Here is a 21880-nt window from a genome sequence, read left to right as displayed (position 1 = left end):
ATGAGGAAAATGTGTGTGCATTTCTCGCAAGTCACACTGATGGTCCTTGTGGTGTCTGATTTTTTTCTTGCACCCATAGACTTGCATTGGTGAGACTCGGCCGATATATGGGTAAAATCACAGCATGCTGTGACTTCACTCGCACATAGAATACGCCCCCCAAAAAAAAAGGTGATGTGAGCTGCCCCATAGATTAACACTGGTCCAAGTGCTATGCAATGTTTTCTCGCTTAGCACTCGTCCGTATTCTACGCTAGTGTGACTCCGGCCTTAAACCATAAACAGGCTGCTATCGCTCATAATTTTTAGACCGTCATTATGCGACCCTCACTCTTCAATTTTTCAGTTCTTCAATACAAAAAGTGAAACTCATATATTATATAGAGTCATTGCAAACAGAGTGATATATTTCAAGTGTTTAATATTGATGATTATGGCTTACAGCCAATGAAAACCAAAAGTCATTATCTCAGAAAATTAGAATACTTTATAACACCAGCTTCAAAGAATGATTTTAAAATCCAAAATGTTGGCCTACTGAAATGTATATTCAGTAAATGCACTAAATACTTGGTCAGTAATACTCTGACAACATTGTTCCAGCAGCAACCTGGGATTCAAAAATGCTTCCAGGCATCATCCCCATGATGAAATTGATGGAAACAGCACTGAAATGGAATGACCTATTCCATTTCAGTGCTGTTTCCATCAATTTCAGCTATTTGCCTGCCTCCCAGCCCTCCTGTTTGTGTGTTCCTGAAAAATGCTCGAGTATTCCATTGACTTCCAATATACTCGGTACTCAAGTGGAGCCCTTCTGAGCAGCTCACCTGCTCGATTCTAATACTAAGCACTCGAGCATTTTAGTGCTCTATCATCACCAGTAAGGAGTAGTGTTGAGCGATATCGTCCGATACTTGAAAGTATCGGTATCGGATAGTATCGGCCGATACCCGAAAAATATCGGATATCGCCGATACCGATATCCGATACCAATACAAGTCAATGGGACATCAAGTATCGGAAGGTATTCTCATGGTTCCCAGGGTCTGAAGGAGAGGAAACTCTCCTTCAGGCCCTGGGATCCATAGGGATGTGTAAAATAAAGAATTAAAATAAAAAATATTGATATGGTCACCTCTCCGACGGCCCCTGGACATCACGCTGGTAACCGGCCGGCTTCTTTGTTTAAAATGAGTGCCTTTAGGACCTGCGAATGACGTCGCGGCTTCTGATTGGTCGCGTGCCGCCCATGTGACCGGCACGCGACCAATCAGAAGCCGCGACGTCATTCGCAGGTCCTTAATTCCTAGAATTAGGAGTTTTGTGAATGAGAATGACGTCGCGGCTTCTGATTGGTCGCGTGCCTGTCACATGGGCGGCACGCGACCAATCAGAAGCCGCGACGTCATTCGCAGGTCCTAAAGGCGCTCATTTTAAACAAAGAAGCCGGCCGGTTACCAGCTAGATGTCCAGGGGCCGCCGGAGAGGTGAATATATCAATATTTTTTATTTTAATTCTTTATTTTACACATCCCTATTGATCCGATACCGATACCCGATACCACAAAAGTATCGGATCTCGGTATCGGAATTCCGATACCGCAAGTATCAGCCGATACCCGATACTTGCGGTATCGGAATGCTCAACACTAGTAAGGAGTTAATCTCTCTTACTCATCCCTCTCCTAGTGTATCCTCACCCACCCCCTGCAGACTGTGAGCCCTCGCGGGCAGGGTCCTCCCTCCTTATGTACTCGTGTGCCTTGTTATCTGCTCATGTTTAATGTATTTGTCTATATTTGCCCCGTATTCACATGTAAAGCGCCATGGAATAAATGGCGCTATAAAAATGTATAATAATAATAATAATAAATTGTTTGGGTGAGGTATTTGAATAACCTGTGCACTAACCTCAGCCTGTCATTAAGTGTGCTTAGAGTGTTGTTAACAGCTTGAAGGGTTGGATGCTTGTCTAGACTCTACATTTTGTACATATTGTAATTGCTGAAAGCCAAACTGACACCCAAATACTGCATCTTGAACAATGAGTTTGTTGGTGCATTTCTGGATCAGGCATATATCCTAAACTCTGGAACCTGTCTCTTGAACCTTGGAATCCTGTGGGCTTGCTTTTGCAGGGAAAAGAGGATTGAGGTATAAATCGGTAAACTGTGAATATTGAGTCTGGTCCTATATGCCTGGAATACATGTGTGTAATATCCTTTACCTTTAATCTGCGATTTTATCCAAAGAGAAAATATGAGTGTGGTGAGAATCTTCTGCAGAACACATATAGTCTTGTCTTCTATCTTGTGGTTGTGCCTAAAGCAGCCACCCATACAAAATACACATATGTCATCTGAATGATAGTCCCATACACGGAAACCCATGCTCTACTGAACACTTCTTTATTCTTTACCTCTAGAAAATAAATGGATCATCAATCCGAAATTGGACATGCTGGATCCTTACCACCCCGATATACATCTGTCTACACATTAGATTGTTGGCTGAACTACACATTAGATTGTTGGCTGAGCATGTTGTTATTAGAGGTTCAGTCAAGATTATTCTAATGTGTATGGGGTTCTTAGATCATGTACTCCGCTCCACTATGCAGCCTATTTCCATTATTTCAGATCTGCTCTTCGTACACTGCATATCTGCCTCTATGTTTCTGCCCTATGCTTCTTGAACTTCATATCTTTTTTAATGCATAAACTATACCAATAGTGTGAATTAGGGTTGAGCGAAACGGGTCGAACATTTTCAAAAGTCGCCGACTTTTGACAAAGTCGGGTTCCATGAAACCCGATCCGACCCCTGTGCGGGGTCGGCCATGCAGTACGCGACTTTCGCGCCAAAGTCGCGTTTCAATGACGCGAAAAGCGCCATTTCTCAGCCAATGAAGGTAAACGCAGAGTGTGGGCAGCGTGATGACATAGGTCCTGGTCCCCACCATCTTAGAGAAGGGCATTGCAGTGATTGGCTTGCTGTCCACGGCGTCACAGGGGCTATAAAGGGGCGTTCCCGCCGACCGCCATGTTACTGCTGCTGATCTGAGCTTAGGGAGAGGTTGCTGCCGCTTCGTCAGAAGCAGGGATAGCGTTAGGCAGGGTCCATTAACCACCAAACCGCTTGTGCTGTAGCGATTTGCACTGTCCAACACCACCTTCGGTGTGCAGGGATAGTGGAAGCTACATTTTTTTTTTTTTTTCTCAGCGCTGTAGCTCATTGGGCTGCCCTAGAAGGCTCCCTGATAGCTGCATTGCTGTGTGTACGCCGCTGTGCAAACCAACTGCTTTTTTCAAAGCACAAATCCTCTTGTTCCTTCCTTTCTGCACAGCTATCTTGTTTGTTTGTCCACACTTTTTATTTAATTTGTGCATCAGTCCACTCCTTATTGCTGCCTGCCATACCTGGCTGAGATTACTGCAGGGAGATAGTAATTGAAGGACAGTTCCTTTTTTTTTTTTTTTTTTTGTGGGAGATTAAGATTGGCATTTCTGCTAGAGTGCCATCCCTGTCTGTGTCATCTCTCACTCAGTGGGCCATAGAAAGCCTATTTATTTTTTTGCTTGATTTGGGTTCTAAAATCTACCTGAAAAAATCACTACATCAATCAGTGGGAGAAAAATATTGGCCTCAGGGCTTGTGTGCCACTCCTTATTCCTGTGTGTGCCATCTCTCACTCAGTGGGCCATAGAAAGCCTATTTATTTTTTTGCTTGATTTGGGTTCCAAAATCTACCTGAAAAAATCACAACATCAATCAGTGGGAGAAAAATATTGGCCTCAGGGCTTGTGTGCCACTCCTGACTCCTGTGTGTGCCATCTCTCACTCAGTGGGCCATAGAAAGCCTATTAATTTTTTTGCTTGATTTGGGTTCTAAATTCTACCTGAAAAAAACAATAAATCAATCAGTGGGAGATTAATATTGGCCTTTGGGCTTGTGTGCCAGTCCTAAGCGTGCCATCTCTCTCTCTCAGATAGTGGGCCATAGAAAGCCTATTTATTATTTTTTTTATTGGGTTTATAAATTTTCCCTGGGAAAAAAAAAAAAAAGTGGGAGATTAATATTGGCCTCTGGGCTTGTATGCCAGTCCTGAGCGTGCCATCTCTCTCACAAATAGTGGGCCATAGAAAGCCTATTTATTTTTTTGGTTGATTTGGGTTCTAAATTCTACCTGAAAAAATCAATAAATCAATCAGTGGGAGATTAATATTGGCCTTTGGGCTTGTGTGCCAGTCCTAAGCGTGCCATCTCTCTCTCAGATAGTGGGCCATAGAAAGCCTATTTATTATTTTTTTTATTGGGTTTATAAATTTTCCCTGGAAAAAAAAAAAAAGTGGGAGATTAATATTGGCCTCTGGGCTTGTGTGCCAGTCCTGAGCGTGCCATCTCTCTCACAAATAGTGGGCCATAGAAAGCTTATTTATTTTTTTGGTTGATTTGGGTTCTAAATTCAACCTGAAAAAATCAATAAATCAATCAGTGGGAGATAAATATTGGCCTCTGGGCTTGTGTGCCACTCCTGACTCCTGTGTGCGTCCTCGCTCACTCAGTGGGCCCTAGAAAGCCTATTTTTTGTTTTATTTGTTTTCTAAATTCTCCCTGAAAAAATCATTTTATTTTATTTGGTTTCTAAATTATTCCTGAAAAAATCATTTTTTTTTTATTTTTTTTTTTCTAAAGTCTCCCTGAAAAAAAAAAAAAAAAATCAAATCAGTGGGAGATTAATATTGCCCTTTCTGCTTGTGTGCCAGTCTTGACTCCTGGGTGTGCCATCTCTCTCTCTCCAATTGTGGGCCATAGAAAGCCTATTAATTTTTTTGCTTGATTTGGGTTCCAAAATCTACCTGAAAAAATCACTAAATCAATCAGTGGGAGAAAAATATTGGCCTCTGGGCTTGTGTGCCACTCCTGACTCCTGTGTGCATCCTCTCTCACTCAGTGGGCCCTACAAAGCCTATTTTTTTTTATTTGTTTTCTAAATTCTCCCTGAAACAATCATTTTATTTTATTTGGTTTCTAAATTCTTCCTGAAAAATTCATTTTTTTGTATTTTTTTTTCTAAAGTCTCCCTGAAACAAAAAAAAAAATCAAATCAGTGGGAGATTAATATTGCCCTTTCTGCTTGTGTGCCAGTCTTGACTCCTGGGTGTGCCATCTCTCTCTCTCCAATTGTGGGCTATAGAAAGCCTATTAATTTTTTTGCTTGATTTGGGTTCCAAAATCTACCTGAAAAAATCACTAAATCAATCAGTGGGAGATAAATATTGGCCTCTGGGCTTGTGTGCCACTCCTGACTCCTGTGTGCGTCCTCTCTCACTCAGTGGGCCATAGAAAGCCTATTTTTTTTTAATTTGTTTTCTAAATTCTCCCTGAAACAATCATTTCATTTTATTTGGTTTATAAATTCTTCCTTAAAAAATCATTTTTTTTTATTTTTTATTTTTTCTAAAGTCTCCCTTTAAAAAAAAAAAAAAACAAATCAGTGGGAGATTAATATTTACATTTGCGCTTCAGTGACAGTCCTGCGTGTGTGGCATCTCTCTCATTTGTTGCCACCAACAACAGAGTGTGTAACATTGTGCCTGATTTTCGTTGTGGTCTCACCCACCTGTAAAGGGGTAGCTAAATCATATTGAAGTTATAGCTCACCGTGTAAGTTGTGTGACAGCAACAAATACCGTTAGTTTGTTTACGTTTTTAAAACAATGAGGAAGTCTGGTGGAAGAGGTCGTGGCCGGGGGCGTTCATTGTCAGCTGGTAATGAGGGTAGTGGTAGTGGTGGAGCATCAGGTGGTCGTGGGAAAAAAAATATTGCACCTAAGTCTGGAGCTGTGGAGCCAGGTTCGTCGTCTGGCTACACAAGGCCTCGAACGCTCCCTTTTCTGGGAGTAGGAAAACCGCTTTTAAAGCCGGAGCAGCAAGAGCAAGTTTTGGCTTATCTTGCTGACTCAGCCTCTAGCTCTTTTGCCTCCTCTCGTGAAACTGGTAAAAGTAAAAGCAGCGCGTCGTTAGTGGATGTTCACGGTCAGGGACAAGTCGCTTCCTTGTCCTCTTCAGCAAAAACAACAACAGAGAAGAATGCAGCAGGCGACACAACGGGTTACTCCATGGAGCTCTTTATACATACCGTCCCTGGCTTAGAAAGTGAAGCAGTTAACAGTCCATGCCCATTACAAGTTGAATCTGACATGGAGTGCACTGATGCACAGCCACAGCCAGACTACTATGCTGGTCCTTTGACTCAGACCACAACATTGCCCTCGCAGGGTGCTGATCAAGAATCAGACCCTGATGAGACTATGTTGCCCCATCACGAACGCTATACCACCGACCGACACGGTGACACAGACGAAGTTGCACACGAGCTACAAGAAGAGGTAATAGATGACCCAGTTCTTGACCCCGATTGGCAGCCATTGGGGGAACAGGGTGCAGGCGGCAGCAGTTCTGAAGCGGAGGAGGAGGGGCCGCAGCAGGCATCAACATCGAAACAGGATCCATCTGCCGGGCCCGTATCTTGCCCAAAACGCGTGGCAAAGCCAAAACCTGTTGGAGGACAGCGTGGCCATCCGGTTAAAGCTCAGTCTGCAATGCCTGAAAAGGTATCCGATGCTAGAAAGAGTGCAGTCTGGCATTTTTTTAAACAACATCCAATTGATCAGCGCAAAGTCATCTGTCAAAAATGTTCAACTACCTTAAGCAGAGGGCAGAATCTGAAAAGTCTCAATACAAGTTGCATGCATAGACATTTAACCACCATGCATTTGCAAGCTTGGACTAACTACCAAACGCCCCTTAAGGTTGTAGCACCCTCGGCCAATGAAGCTAGTCATCAACGCAACATCCCTTCCGGCAGTGTAGGGCCACCATTTTCTGCACCACCTGCAGTATCTGTGCAGGTTTCTTTGCCAGGCCAAAGCAGTCAGGGTCAGGGAATCACCAGTTTCGTAGTAGGAAACACTGCATCTAGGGCACCGGCGGCAACAATACCATCTCCCACCGTCTCTCAGTCTGCCATGTCCACCGGCACCCCCGCTAGTTCCACGATCTCCAGCTCTCCAGTCCAGCTCACCCTACATAAGACTATGGTTAGAAAAAGGAAGTACTTAGCCTCGCATCCGCGTACACAGGGTTTGAACGCCCACATAGCTAGACTAATCTCGTTAGAGATGATGCCCTACCGGTTAGTTGAAAGCGAAGCTTTCAAAGCCCTGATGGACTACGCTGTACCACGTTACGAGCTACCCAGTCGACACTTTTTTTCCAGAAAAGCCATCCCAGCCCTCCACCAGCATGTTAAAGAGCGCATCGTCCATGCACTCAGGCAATCTGTGAGCACAAAGGTGCACCTGACAACAGATGCATGGACCAGTAGGCATGGTCAGGGACGTTACGTGTCCATCACGGCACACTGGGTAAATGTGGTGGATGCAGGGTCCACAGGGGACAGCAAGTTTGGGACAGTTCTGCCTAGCCCACGGTCTAGGAAACAGTTGGCTGTAGCCGTTCGCACCCCCTCCTCCTCCTCCTCATCCTCCTGCAGAAGCGAGACCTCGTCCACAGACCGCAGTCGCACAACCACTCCATCCGCAGCTGCCACTGTTGCACACCAGGTCTCCCATTATGGGGCAGGTACTGGCAAACGTCAGCAGGCTGTATTGGCTATGAAGTGTTTGGGCGACAACAGACACACCGCTGAAGTTCTGTCCGAGTACTTGCAGAAAGAAACGCAGTCGTGGCTGGGCACTGTAGATCTTAAGGCAGGCAAGGTAGTGAGTGATAACGGAAGGAATTTCATGGCTGCCATCTCCCTTTCCCAACTGAAACACATTCCTTGCCTGGCTCATACCTTAAACCTGGTGGTGCAGTGCTTCCTGAAAAGTTATCCGGGGTTATCCGACCTGCTCCTCAAAGTGCGTGGACTTTGCTCACATATCCGCCGTTCGCCCGTACACTCCAGCCGTATGCAGACCTATCAGCGTTCTTTGAACCTTCCCCAGCATCGCCTAATCATAGACGTTGCAACAAGGTGGAACTCAACACTGCACATGCTTCAGAGACTGTGTGAACAGAGGCGGGCTGTTATGTTTTTGTGGGAGGATACACATACACGGGCAGGCAGTAGGATGGCAGACATGGAGTTGTCAGGTGTGCAGTGGTCGAAGATTCAAGACATGTGTCAAGTCCTTCAGTGTTTTGAGGAATGCACATGGCTGGTTAGTGCAGACAACGCCATAATAAGCATGAGCATCCCCCTAATGCGTCTGCTGATGCAAAGTTTGACGCACATAAAGGATCAGGCGTCTGCAGCTGAGGAAGAGGAAAGCCTTGATGACAGTCAGCCATTGTCTGGCCAGGGCAGTGTACAGGACGAGGTAGCGGGCGAACAGGAGGAGGAGGACGAGGAGGATGATGGGGATGATTATATTTTTAATGAGGAAGCTTTTCCGGGGCCAGTGGAAATTGTTGGCGCGGCAAGGCCGGGTTCTGGTTTTTGGAGGGACACAAGTGACGTGGATTTGCCTGAAACTGCCCCTCAACCAAGCACAACCACAGATTTGAGAACTGGAACTTTGGGCCACATGGCGGATTATGCCTTACGTATCCTCAAAAGGGACACATGCATAACAAAAATGATGAACGATGACGATTACTGGTTGGCCTGCCTCCTTGATCCTCGCTATAAAGGCAAATTGCAAAATATAATGCCACATGAGAACTTGGAACTAATATTAGCAACCAAACAATCAACTCTTATTGACCGTTTGCATCTGGCATTCCCTGCACACAGCGCCCGTGATCGTTCTAACACGAGCTGCAGGGGCCAGCAGACCAGAGGTGTTAGAGGGGCAGAAATCAGAAGTGGCATTGGCCAGAGGGGTTTTCTGACCAGGTTGTGGAGTGATTTTGCTATGACCGCAGACAGGACAGGTACTGCTGCATCAATTCAAAGTGACAGGAGACAACATTTGTCCAGTATGGTTACTAACTATTTTTCATCCCTTATCGACGTTCTCCCTCAACCGTCATTCCCATTTGATTACTGGGCATCAAAATTAGACCACCTGGCCAGAATTGGCAGAATATGCATTTCAGGAGCTTGCTTGCCCGGCAGCTAGTGTCCTATCAGAAAGAGTATTCAGTGCTGCAGGTTCAATACTAACAGAAAAAAGGACTCGTCTGGCTACCCAAAATGTAGATGATCTAACCTTCATTAAAATGAACCACAACTGGATTTCGAAATCTTTTGCCCCACCTTGCCCGGCTGACACCTAGCTTTCCTATGTAAAGGTCTTGCCTGTGGACTATTCTGAACGACTTTTCCAATCTCGTAATTTGCAGCACCTGATTGTCCAGCATCTGACATGTTAACACCTCCCTAAATGGCCAAAGTCCCCACACAGGGCCGTGGTATCGCCACTTGGCGCCAGCACCCGTGAGAGTACTGTTTGTCTGAAGAGGTGGGTGTGCCCGCTTTTGGTCGACGGCACTGCCACTAGGTCCCTCATAGTACAATAAAGTGTCTGGCGGTGGTGGTGCGCACCCAACGTCAGACACACCGTTGTAATATGAGGGGCCCTGGGCCTGTACCGCCGGCCACAAGACAGTCCCCCCCCCCAGGTCAAACAGTGCTCTACCACTTGCAAAATTTTCTCTCCCAGCTCCACCAATGTTTAGTCTATGCGCTGACATCCTTCAATGCCTGGCACTGTCAATACCATTGTATTGACATTTTTCTTATGTTAGGCCTTCGAAGCCTGTCTGCGGTCACTCCTTCCACTAGGCCTCCACTGACCTGTCTACTGCTGCCCGTGTTCCCCTGGAACCAATTTTAAATTGCCTACAGCCAGCCCAATTTATTATGTTAGGGCTTCGAAGCCTGTCTGCGGTCCCTCCTTCCACTAGGCCTCCACTGACCTGTCTACTGCCGCCCGTGTTCCCCTGGAACCAATTTTAAATTGCCTACAGCCCAATTTTTGTTATGTTAGGCCTTCGAAGCCTGTCTGCGGCCCGTTCTTTCCACTACTACTACACTGACCTGGCTACTGCCGCCCGTGTTCCCCTGGAACCAATTTTAAATTGCCTACAGCCAGCCCAATTTATTATGTTAGGGCTTCGAAGCTTGTCTGCGGTCCCTCCTTCCACTAGGCCTCCACTGACCTGTCTACTGCTGCCCATGTTCCCCTGGAACCAATTTTAAATTGCCTACAGCCAGCCCAATTTATTATGTTAGGGCTTCGAAGCCTGTCTGCGGTTCCTCCTTCCACTAGGCCTCCACTGACCTGTCTACTGCTGCCCGTGTTCCCCTGGAACCAATTTTAAATTGCCTACAGCCAGCCCAATTTATTATGTTAGGGCTTCGAAGCCTGTCTGCGGTCCCTCCTTCCACTAGGCCTCCACTGACCTGTCTACTGCCGCCCGTGTTCCCCTGGAACCAATTTTAAATTGCCTACAGCCAGCCCAATTTATTATGTTAGGGCTTCGAAGCCTGTCTGCAGCCCCTCCTTCCACTAGGTCTCCACTGACCTGTCTACTGCTGCCCGTGTTCCCCTGGAACCAATTTTAAATTGCCTACAGCCAGCCCAATTTATTATGTTAGGGCTTCGAAGCCTGTCTGCGGTCCCTCCTTCCACTAGGCCTCCACTGACCTGTCTACTGCTGCCCGTGTTCCCCTGGAACCAATTTTAAATTGCCTACAGCCAGCCCAATTTATTATGTTAGGGCTTCGAAGCCTGTCTGCGGTCCCTCCTTCCACTAGGCCTCCACTGACCTGTCTACTGCTGCCCGTGTTCCCCTGGAACCAATTTTAAATTGCCTACAGCCAGCCCAATTTATTATGTTAGGGCTTCGAAGCCTGTCTGCGGTCCCTCCTTCCACTAGGCCTCCACTGACCTGTCTACTGCTGCCCGTGTTCCCCTGGAACCAATTTTAAATTGCCTACAGCCAGCCCAATTTATTATGTTAGGGCTTCGAAGCCTGTCTGCGGTCCCTCCTTCCACTAGGCCTCCACTGACCTGTCTACTGCTGCCCGTGTTCCCCTGGAACCAACATCAGAAAATATAAAAATAAGTATTTTGCTTATAAAAAAGAAAATACTGGAGAGATATCAAATGCAGACATTTTAACATTAAAAACAAACACATACAACAAAAATCTGGTACAGTACTAAAAATGGCCACCAGCTACAATAACTTTCTCCTGCAAGTAGTTAACTGAAAGTTTTTTTCAATTTAATACACAGATATGGCATCCACCGAGTGTTGTCCTGTCGCGTCTTCTTTATATTATTGCCAAAAAGATGCAAAACAATGAAAATAATAAAATCATTATTTACCAAAAAAAATAGAGTAAGTCAAAACCACATTGCAAATAAACATTCATTACAAATAAAGAAGCAGGGCGCGTCCGAGGGTGAGTATATACCTAATAAGAATATAATCACCCTCGGACGCGCCCTGCTTCTTTCCGACAGCCTTCCTTCCTAAGAATCAGCCCTTCCGTGGTGTAGAGAGAGGGTGTGTTACACTCAAAGGTGTTCCCCAGGTTGCCTTTCCTGAGCTTCGATCTTCATGCTCTCGTTTAGTAGTTGTCGGAAAGTAGGCTGCATTAGGCCTACAAATTGGGTATGGGGTGGAGAGAGATGGTGTGTTACACTCCAAGGTGTTCCCCAGGTTTCCTTGCCATTGCTTCGGTCTTCCGACTCTCGTTTAGTAGTTGTAGAAAACTACACTGCATTAGGCCTACAACATGGGTATAGGGCGGAGAGAGATGGTGTGTTCCACTCCAAGGTGTTCTCCAGGTTGCCTTTCCAGAGCTTCGATCTTAATGCTCTCGTTTAGTAGTTGTTGGAAACTACACTGCATTAGGCCTCCAAATTGGCTATGGGGTGGAGAGAGATGGTGTGTTACACTCCAAGGTGTTCTCCAGGTTTCCTCGCCATTGCTTCGATCTTCAGACTCTCGTTTAGTAGTTGTAGAAAACTACACTGCATTAGGCCTACAAAATGGGTATCGGGTGGTGAGAGATGGTGTGTTACACTCCAAGGTGTTCCCCAGGTTTCCTTGCCATTGCTTCGGTCTTCCGACTCTCGTTTAGTAGTTGTAGAAAACTACACTGCATTAGGCCTACAAAATGGGTATAGGGTGGAGAGAGATGGTGTGTTCCACTCCAAGGTGTTCTCCAGGTTGCCTTTCCAGAGCTTCGATCTTAATGCTCTCGTTTAGTAGTTGTTGGAAACTACACTGCATTAGGCCTCCAAATTGGCTATGGGGTGGAGAGAGATGGTGTGTTACACTCCAAGGTGTTCTCCAGGTTTCCTCGCCATTGCTTCGATCTTCAGACTCTCGTTTAGTAGTTGTAGAAAACTACACTGCATTAGGCCTACAAAATGGGTATCGGGTGGAGAGAGATGGTGTGTTACACTCCAAGGTGTTCTCCAGGTTTCCTCGCCATTGCTTCGATCTTCAGACTCTCGTTTAGTAGTTGTAGAAAACTACACTGCATTAGGCCTACAAAATGGGTATCGGGTGGAGAGAGATGGTGTGTTACACTCCAAGGTGTTCCCCAGGTTTCCTTGCCATTGCTTCGGTCTTCCGACTCTCGTTTAGTAGTTGTAGAAAACTACACTGCATTAGGCCTACAAAATGGGTATAGGGTGGAGAGAGATGGTGTGTTCCACTCCAAGGTGTTCTCCAGGTTGCCTTTCCAGAGCTTCGATCTTAATGCTCTCGTTTAGTAGTTTTTGGACACTACACTGCATTAGGCCTCCAAATTGGCTATGGGATGGAGAGAGATGGTGTGTTCCACTCCAAGGTGTTCTCCAGGTTTCCTCGCCATTGCTTCAATCTTCAGACTCTCGTTTAGTAGTTGTAGAAAACTACACTGCATTAGGCCTACAAAATGGGTATCGGGTGGAGAGAGATGGTGTGTTACACTCCAAGGTGTTCTCCAGGTTTCCTCGCCATTGCTTCGGTCTTCAGACTCTCGTTTAGTAGTTGTAGAAAACTACACTGCATTAGGCCTACAAAATGGGTATGCGGTGGAGAGAGATGGTGTGTTCCACTCCAAGGTGTTCTCCAGGTTGCCTTTCCTGAGCTTCTATCTTCAGGCTCTCGTTAAATTGTGGTTAAATGGAACAACTGCATTTGGCGTACTAGTTGGTTTGGGGCCTACTAACAGTGTCTGCCGCTCCTTGCTGTTCTCCTGGTTTCCTGTCCTGAAATTACGTTTTCAGGCGCTTGTTAAGTAGTTGTTAATGTTAGACTGCATTTGGCCTACTAGTTGGGTTGGGGCCTACTATCGGTGTCTGCCACTCCTTGCTGTTCTCCTCCACTGAACAAAGCTGTGCCGCCTGTTTACTACGGTTGCCAATTTTGAACTGCATTTCGACTACTTACTGATTTGGGCCTACTCTCTGTGTCAGCCTCTCATTCCAGTTGTCCTCCACTGCAATGCCCCCTGGTTATTCCTGTGTTACCAATTTTGAACTGCATTTAGCCAACTTTATTCTTTGGGCCTATATCTGTGTTTCCTCCTCATCCTGCCCATTGCCCAGCCTGTGATAGATGAGTCTGCTGGTACATTGACCCATAACGCAACATTCCCCGTGCACGCTACACAACAACATTGTGACCCTGCTGAAAGTCAGGTTGATCTTCCCGCATACCATACCACCTTACACGGGGACAAAGAGGAAGGTGCAGATGAAAGTGCAGGTTCCTTCATCAGGTGGGGGGAGGAATACTAGTTGGCGACGTCACTGGCACAGGGCCTCTCATAGTACGCAAAAGTGTTGCTGCCGGTGGGAGGCGCCCCCGCCGTGCAAACACACCGCTGTACTTTGAGGGGCCCTGTGCCAGTGCCAATGCCAACGAGTGGGCCCCCCCTGCTTGCTCAGGTTCACAGCACTTGCAAAGTTGAAATACTTACCTCTCCCTGCTCCACTGCCGTGACGTGGTCCAGCTTTCCTGGGCCCACTAATTACTTGAACCAGCCCTACCCACCACAACTTTAGCCAAATGACCCCCAATTTCAAATGCCTTCCAATTATTATAAGGTAAATTACGCTTGACAAGCTTCATTAAGAAGAATGGATGGTTTTGACATTAAAATGGGCACTCTAGGTGTTTTCCTGGCCCCCACTCACTGCCGACTATGCTGCCCCATTGACTTGCATTGGGTTTCGTGTTTCGGTCGATCCCGACTTTACGTCATAATCGGCCGATTTCACTCGAAACGACTTTTGAGATAGTCGGGTTTCGCGAAACCCGGCTCGACTCTAAAAAGGTCAAGGTCGCTCAACTCTAGTCAAGGTCGCTCAACTCTAGTGTGAATCTATTTTGTTTTTAAATTGAAGGTTTCTTCTACCTTGCCCAAATAAGAAATCTGGTTTTGCTTCTCATTTCAGCATTAATTGTTACTCCAATGAACACTGTGGTGTTGCTATGTAGCTAAGCCAGGACCATACCACCTATGCTTGTGTCTCATGTATTGATTGAGAACACATTTATAACAACTTGTGAAACAAATTGTACTAATTTTCACATGACACTTCTGATACAGACTTTATTGTGAATCTGTCTCTATAACATGCAAATAAGCTTAGTGAACTATTTTCGAATAGTAAAGCCATATCATTTAAACATTATGCGCAGGTTGACGACTGTACACTAAATGGTTCACTCACAGTCAAGTCTGATTTCTTTTTATGGTAGTGGTAGGGATTCTTACACGACATTGTGAATTAGTCTTCCACCCCTATGGAAAGATCATGCAGATGTATGCACTTTTGCAGAATACAGTAGAAAACTACATACCAGTGCCAATGCAGTCTGCTAGGAATCATACCTATTAATTGGCCATAATAATATTTTCTAAGATAATTTTATTTGAAGATTATGCCTAATATAAGGACAGGAACATGGTTGATCTACCCCTGATGAAACAATGTTGAAACGTGCAGCGGGCGTAAACGTGTGAGATGATGTGATTTGTTTTATCCAGTCTTGCTATATTTACTGTTTATCTTTTGTATCTGTGTGGTTTCTTATGTGGATGCATCATCCATTATATGATTTTGAGGCAGACATGGTCATTTAACGCCATCGTATGCAGCATATTACAACTAGCATTTATTTGCACATTGCAGGATATTTGTATATACAATTATACATGTTTCATTACTAATTCAATTAATTTTCTATGTATAACTATTTAATGCATTAAGCACTTTATTCCTACATATCTACCTCTGTTAATGGTGACTTTGTACTATTGCAGAATACAATAAATATGTTAGGAACATTTACCATATTTAGGAAATTCACCCTTCCCCTATTCTACTATCATATATTTAATTTTTTTCCAACACTTTACTGTTATATTTTTTGTAACGCCGCACTGGCGTCTGCTTCAAGTACGAAAAACAAGAATAGATGAAGCACACTAAGATATGGATGTATTTAAAGCCCAAAATGGGTTCTAATTAGTATATGGACCCCCCATTTGGTGGTTGTCAATACAAATTAAAAAAAAGACGGAGCAGAATAGGAAGAGAATAGGTTGCATTTTCAATCTCCAAGTGGGTGGCCCAAAGGCTCATTGACACACATTTTGTGATTTAAACACTTCCTTGTGTCAGTGTGTTTCATCTGTTTGCTTTTTTTGTAGTTGTACAAGATGCCAACAAGATGTGGAAATGCGTTTTTCAATAAAGGTACCTTCACCTACTATTTTTGCAGCAATAGATGTTTTTACAGCCAAGCAGCCTGGTTTACTTTGGTTCGTCTACCCCCAGCCACGAGGCAGTAGCAGCAGACCTTTCAAACCAGGAACTATCATGCTGTCCATTAGGTGAGCCTTTCCATATACAGCGGAGACCAAAAGTTTGGACACACCTTCTTATTTAAAGATTTTTCTGTATTTTCATGACTATGAAAATTGTTCATTCACACACATGTGGAATTATATACTTAACAAAAAAGTGTGAAACAACTGAAAATATATCTTATATTCTAGGTTCTTCATAGTAGCCACCTTTTGCTTTGATGACTGCTTTGCACATGCTCGGCATTCTCTTGATGAGCTTCAAGAGGTAGTCACCTGGAATAGTTTTCACTTCACAGGTGTGCCCTGTCAGGTTTAATAAGTGGGATTTCTTGCCTTATAAATGGTGTTGGGACCATCAGTTGTGTTGTGCAGAAGTCTGGTGGATACACAGCTGATAGTCCTACTGAATAGACTGTTAGAATTTGTATTATGGCAAGAAAAAAGCAGCTAAGTAAAGAAAGTGGCCATCATTACTTTAAGAAATGAAGGTCAGTCAATCCAAAAAATTGGGAAAACTTTGAAAGTGTTCCCAAGTGCAGTGGCAAAAACCATCAAGCGCTACAAATAAACTGGCTCACGTGAGGACCGCCCAAGGAAAGGAAGAAAAAGAGTCACCTCTGCTTCTGAGGATAAGTTTATCTGAGTCACCAGCCTCAGAAATCGCAGGTTAACAGCAGCTCAGATTAGAGACCAGGCCAATGCCACACAGAGTTCTACCAGCAGACACATCTCTACAACAACTGTTAAAGAGGAGACTTTGTGCAGCAGGCCTTCATGGTAAAATAGTTGCTAGGAAACCACTGCTAAGGACAGGCAACAAGCAGAAGAGACTTGTTTGGGCTAAAGAACACAAGGAATGGACATTAGACCAGTGGAAATCTGTGCTTTGGTCTGATGAGTCCAAATTTGAGATCTTTGGTTCCAACCACCGTGTCTTTGTGCGATGTAGAAAAGGTGAACCGATAGACTCTACATGCCTGGTTCTTACCGTGAAGCATGGAGGAGGAGGCGTGATGGTGTGGGGGTGCTTTGCTGGTGACACTGTTGAGGATTTTTCAAAAATTGAAGGCATACTGAACCAGCATGGCTACCACAGCATCTTGCAGCGGCATGATATTCCATCCGGTTTGCGTTTAGTTGGAGCATCATTTGTTTTTCAACAGGACAATTACCCCAAACACATCTTCAGGTTGTGTAATGGCTATTTGACCAAGAAGGAGAGTGATGGGGTGCTACGCCAGATGACCTTGCCTCCACAGTCACCAGACCTGAACCCAATCGAGATGGTTTGGGGTGAGCTGGACCGCAGAGTGATGGCAAAAGGGCCAACAAGTGCTAAGCATCTCTGGGAACTCCTTCAAGATTGTTGGAAGACCATTTCCGGAGACTACCTCTTGAAGCTCATCAAGAGAATGCCAAGAGTGGGCAAAGCAGTCATCAAAATGAAAGGTGGCTACTTTGAAGAACCTAGAATATAAGACATATTTTCAGTTGTTTCACACTTTTTTGTTAAGTATATAATTCCACATGTGTTAATTCATGGTTTTGATGCTTTCAGTGTGAATTTACAATTTTCATCCTCCCTTTGTTTCTGTGGGTTTTTTCCGGGATCTCCCGTTTCCTCCCACATTCCAAAGACATACTGATAGGGAATTTATATTGTGAGCCCCATTGGGGACAGCAATGATAATGTATGTTAAGCCCTGTGGAACATTATAGCTCTATATAGGCATAATAATAATAATAAAAGAAAAGATGATTTTGCACTATTCTTTCAACTGACAGCAATGCATAAAGGGAATCTGTCACCCCCAAAATTGTATAGGAGATAAGGCCACCGGCATCAGGGGCTTATCTACAGTGTTCTGCAATGCTGTAGATAAGCCCCCGATGTAACCTGAAAACTAAGAAAATACAGGTTATATTATACTCACCCAGGAGCGATCCTGCTGTGGTCCGGGTCCGATGGGTGTCGTGGTCCGGGTCCAGCGCCTCCCATCATCTTACGATGAAGTCCACTTCTAGTCTTCCTGCCACGGCTCCAGTGCAGGCGTACATTGTCTGCCCTGTTGAGGGCAGATCAAAATACTGCAGTGCACAGGCGCCGGGATAGGTCAGAGAGGCCCGGCGCCTGTGCACTGCAGTAGTTTGCTCTGCCCTCAACAGAGCAGATAAAGTATGCCTGTGCCAAATCCGCAGCAGGAAGACAAGAAGAGGATGTCATCGTATGAAGATGGGAGGCGCCGGACCCGGACCTGCGATGCCCATTGGACCTGGACCGCAGCAGGACCGCCCCTGGGTGAGTATAATATAACCTGTTTTTATTACCTTTCAGGTTACTTCGGGGGCTTATCTACAGCATGACAGAATGCTATAGATAAGCGCCTGATGCCGGTGGCCTTATCTCATATACGATTTTTGGGGTGACAGATTCCATTTAAATGAACACTTCTTTATGCTAAATGTGTTAACGTACAAGAAGGGATATGAATGTGAAAATTACATTTGGCAAAATCATCCAGCTGGCCATGAACATAAGAGGTATGTCAGTAATTTCAACAGCAATCTCATGTTTATACTGACTAGTAGACCGTTAATGGAAACAGGAATCTATTGTCCAACAGTGTGGCCTGAAGTCTCTATGGGCAGGTTATTCTTGCCCCCATTGTAAAAATAACAAGATCATTCAACCTAATCTAGCATATTTATGGCACAGCCTACTAAACAATCACATATATAGTCATTGTTAAGGTAGAATTATAGGATTACCATGAATGATCATTCTTATAAATGCTAAATTCACAATAATCATGCAGTTTAAACTGGTTGCCGACCACTCGATGATGAATAAAAAAAATGCTTGTTCGTTGGGTGAATTGATCTTTTTGTTGGCATAAAATATCAGAATTCTCAGCAGTACAAAATCCAGTGAAAACAGGATCTGTGCTACCAAGAACAATGGCAGTCTATGTATATTTAATCATCTATCACACACCATGTGTATCTGACCTGTTTAAACAGGTGATTAAACAGCCGGCAACAGGCAAACAAGTTGCAGGTCGGCAATCATTTAACACCATTCATTGCGCACTACAAACAGGCCCTGGCCCCTTACAGTGTGTTGTATTCAGTGTTTTTTACTTAAACTTTGAAGAATCATTCTTTCTCCTTACAAAGATGTATACATCATTTAAGACAGTGAATGTTGAAATAATAATTTATTTTTCAGCATTTAAGTATGTGTTATTTTCCATAAAATACATTTTGTCCATTTACATGCGGTTTGTTGTTTGTGTTTTGTTATCTCTCCTCACTGCCTTTTTTCAAAATTTATAGTGTAACACTCATTTCATATGTATCTATTTAACTGTTGATATAGTGCCTGCAACATGTTCCATAGCGCTGTGCAGAGATTATTACTCACATGGATCATTGATCATTGTTGCTTTCGGAATTCGAAAATCTAAATTCCATATTGAACTAACAATATGTCTTTTTTGGTGTTGGAAGGATCTTGGAGCACCAAGAAGAACTCCAATGTTAATAGAAGGAGAACATACTAACTCCTTGCAATTGTTCCACATGTTGAATTTGATCCTGGAACTACAAGACAAAGGCGCTGCCCCAATCAAAGTGGTAATGTGCTGAGTAATACTAGAATTCCATTTACATAAACTGATTTTCACTGTAATGAATTGAGGTGTAATTTGCTGACAGTGTTCCTTGTCACATTATCTGATCTACTGTTAATGGCTGATCCATTAAAGCAGGGAAAAAATAAACTATAATTCATACAATTTGACCTTCACTAGGAAAAATTGTAAATCCACGATAGAACAATTATATCTTAATTATGAATTGAGTTGTATTCACATTGCCATGCTTTATGCATTTTTAGCACGACGCTTTTACAGACAGAAATTCTGCTATAGATCAGTAGTGAAAAAAACTCACAATGAAACTCCCAATAAATACATAGTAAATATACAGCTGCAATAACTATGGTAATAACTTACAAATATAGATTACCAGTGAGATATTGTGTTATGTTAGCAGAAAGGTTATTATAGTTTTACCAAATAAATCATATTCATTGTACAATGAAAAATAATATACTTAGGGAGAAATTTATCAAGACAGACGTTTTATTCACAATTCTTACACCTATAGCCATCTGGAAAAAAAATGGTTGAAATGTATTAAAAGGCACAAACGAAGCTGGTGTAGAGTTTAGCTACAATATACATCAGGGTTTTTTTGTGTATATTATACTGTGTTCAGAATTATTAGGCAAGTGACTATTTTGATCAGATGATAATTTTTATGCAAATTTTCCACCTCCAAGCTGTGTAAACTCAAATGCTTTTTGGATGAAGCAGATCAAGTAATGTGTATTTGTATAATGAGGGAGGGTGAGGCCTAATGATATTAACACCCTTTATCAAGGTATGCAGAATTATTAGGCAGCGTACTTTCCTCAGGAAAAATGGTCTGAAAAGAGGGGCAAATTTGAAAAAGTAAATTTTTTTTAGTAATCTTACAGATAGATGCAGTACTTTTGAAACTGCTAAGATATTGGGGCTTAATCACAGAACCATCAAAATATTTGATGCAAATAGTTAAGGGGTGGTAAAAAAAACAAATCGGGATAAAAGACGCAAATTAATTGCCAAAGATTTGAGCAGAATCAAACATAAAGTGGACAGGAATCCATCATCTTCCAGTGCTGTCATGTTTCAGAACTGCAACCTCCAGAAGTACAAGCTGTTCGGTGCTGAGAGACATGGCCAAGGTAAGGATGGCTGAAGCTTCACCACCACTGACAAGTCACATAAGTTAAAACATCAAGACTGGGCCAAGAAATATCTGACAACAGATTTTTTTAAACATTTTCATGAACTGATGTGATAAAAGTGACCTTTAACAGGCCAGAAAGATGGGCCTGTGGCTGGATCAGTAACGGGCACAGACCATTAAAGATAAAAGAATAATGACATGGCCCTTCCTCACCTGACTTAAACTCTACTGAGAACTTGTAGACTTTTTTAAATGAGAGATTTAAGGTGAAGGAAAACAGTACACCTTTCTGAACAGTGTCTGGGAGGCTGTAGTTGATGGCCAAAAAGTTGATTATCAACAGATTAGGAAATTGATTGACTCCATGGATGGAAGACTTATGACTGTTATTGAAAAGAAGAGTGACTATATTTATTTATTTAATTTAAATACAGATGTTATCATCATTATACACATTGGTGGCTCAGGGTACCGTCACACTATACGATTTACCTACGATCACGACCAGCGATATGACCTGGTCATGATCGTAGGTAAATCGTAGTGGACATGATCTTTTTCTTTTCTTTTGGATTATTTCTGTTGTTTTTCAGTCCACGGTGAGCCCCAATATCAGTTTTGCATTTAGTGGTGCCCTCCGCTTTCTCTATTACATAAATCGTAGTGTGGTCGCTGGGGAGCTGTCACACAGACAGCTCTCCAGCGACCAACGATGCCGAGGTCCCCGGGTAACCAGGGTAAACATCGGGTTACTAAGCGCAGGACCGCGCTTAGTAACCCGATGTTTACCCTGGTTACCAGCGTAAAAAAAAACAAACAGTACATACTTACCTTCCGGTGTCTGTCCCTTGCCGTCTGCTTCCCGCACTCACTGACTGCCGGCCGTAAAGAAAGTGAAAGCACAGCACAGCGGTGATGTCACCGCTGTGCTCTGCTTTCACTTTACGGCCAGCAGTCAGTGAGTGCGGGAAGCAGACGGCAAGGGACCTGACGGACACCGGAATGTAAGTATGTACTGTTTGTTTTTTTTTACATTTACGCTGGTAACCAGGGTAAACATCGTGTTAATAAGCACGGCCCTGCGCTTAGTAACCCGATGTTTACCCTGGTTACAAGCGAACGCATCGCTAGATCGCATCGCTAGATCGGTGTCACACACACCGATCTAGCGATGACAGCGGGAGATCCAGCGATGAAAGAAAGTTCCAAACGATCTGCTACGACGTATGATTCTCA

Source organism: Ranitomeya imitator, chromosome 1 (assembly GCF_032444005.1).
Source record: "Ranitomeya imitator isolate aRanImi1 chromosome 1, aRanImi1.pri, whole genome shotgun sequence".
In the NCBI taxonomy this organism is placed as follows: Eukaryota; Metazoa; Chordata; class Amphibia; order Anura; family Dendrobatidae; genus Ranitomeya; species Ranitomeya imitator.
Note: the sequence above shows the minus strand (reverse complement) of the source record.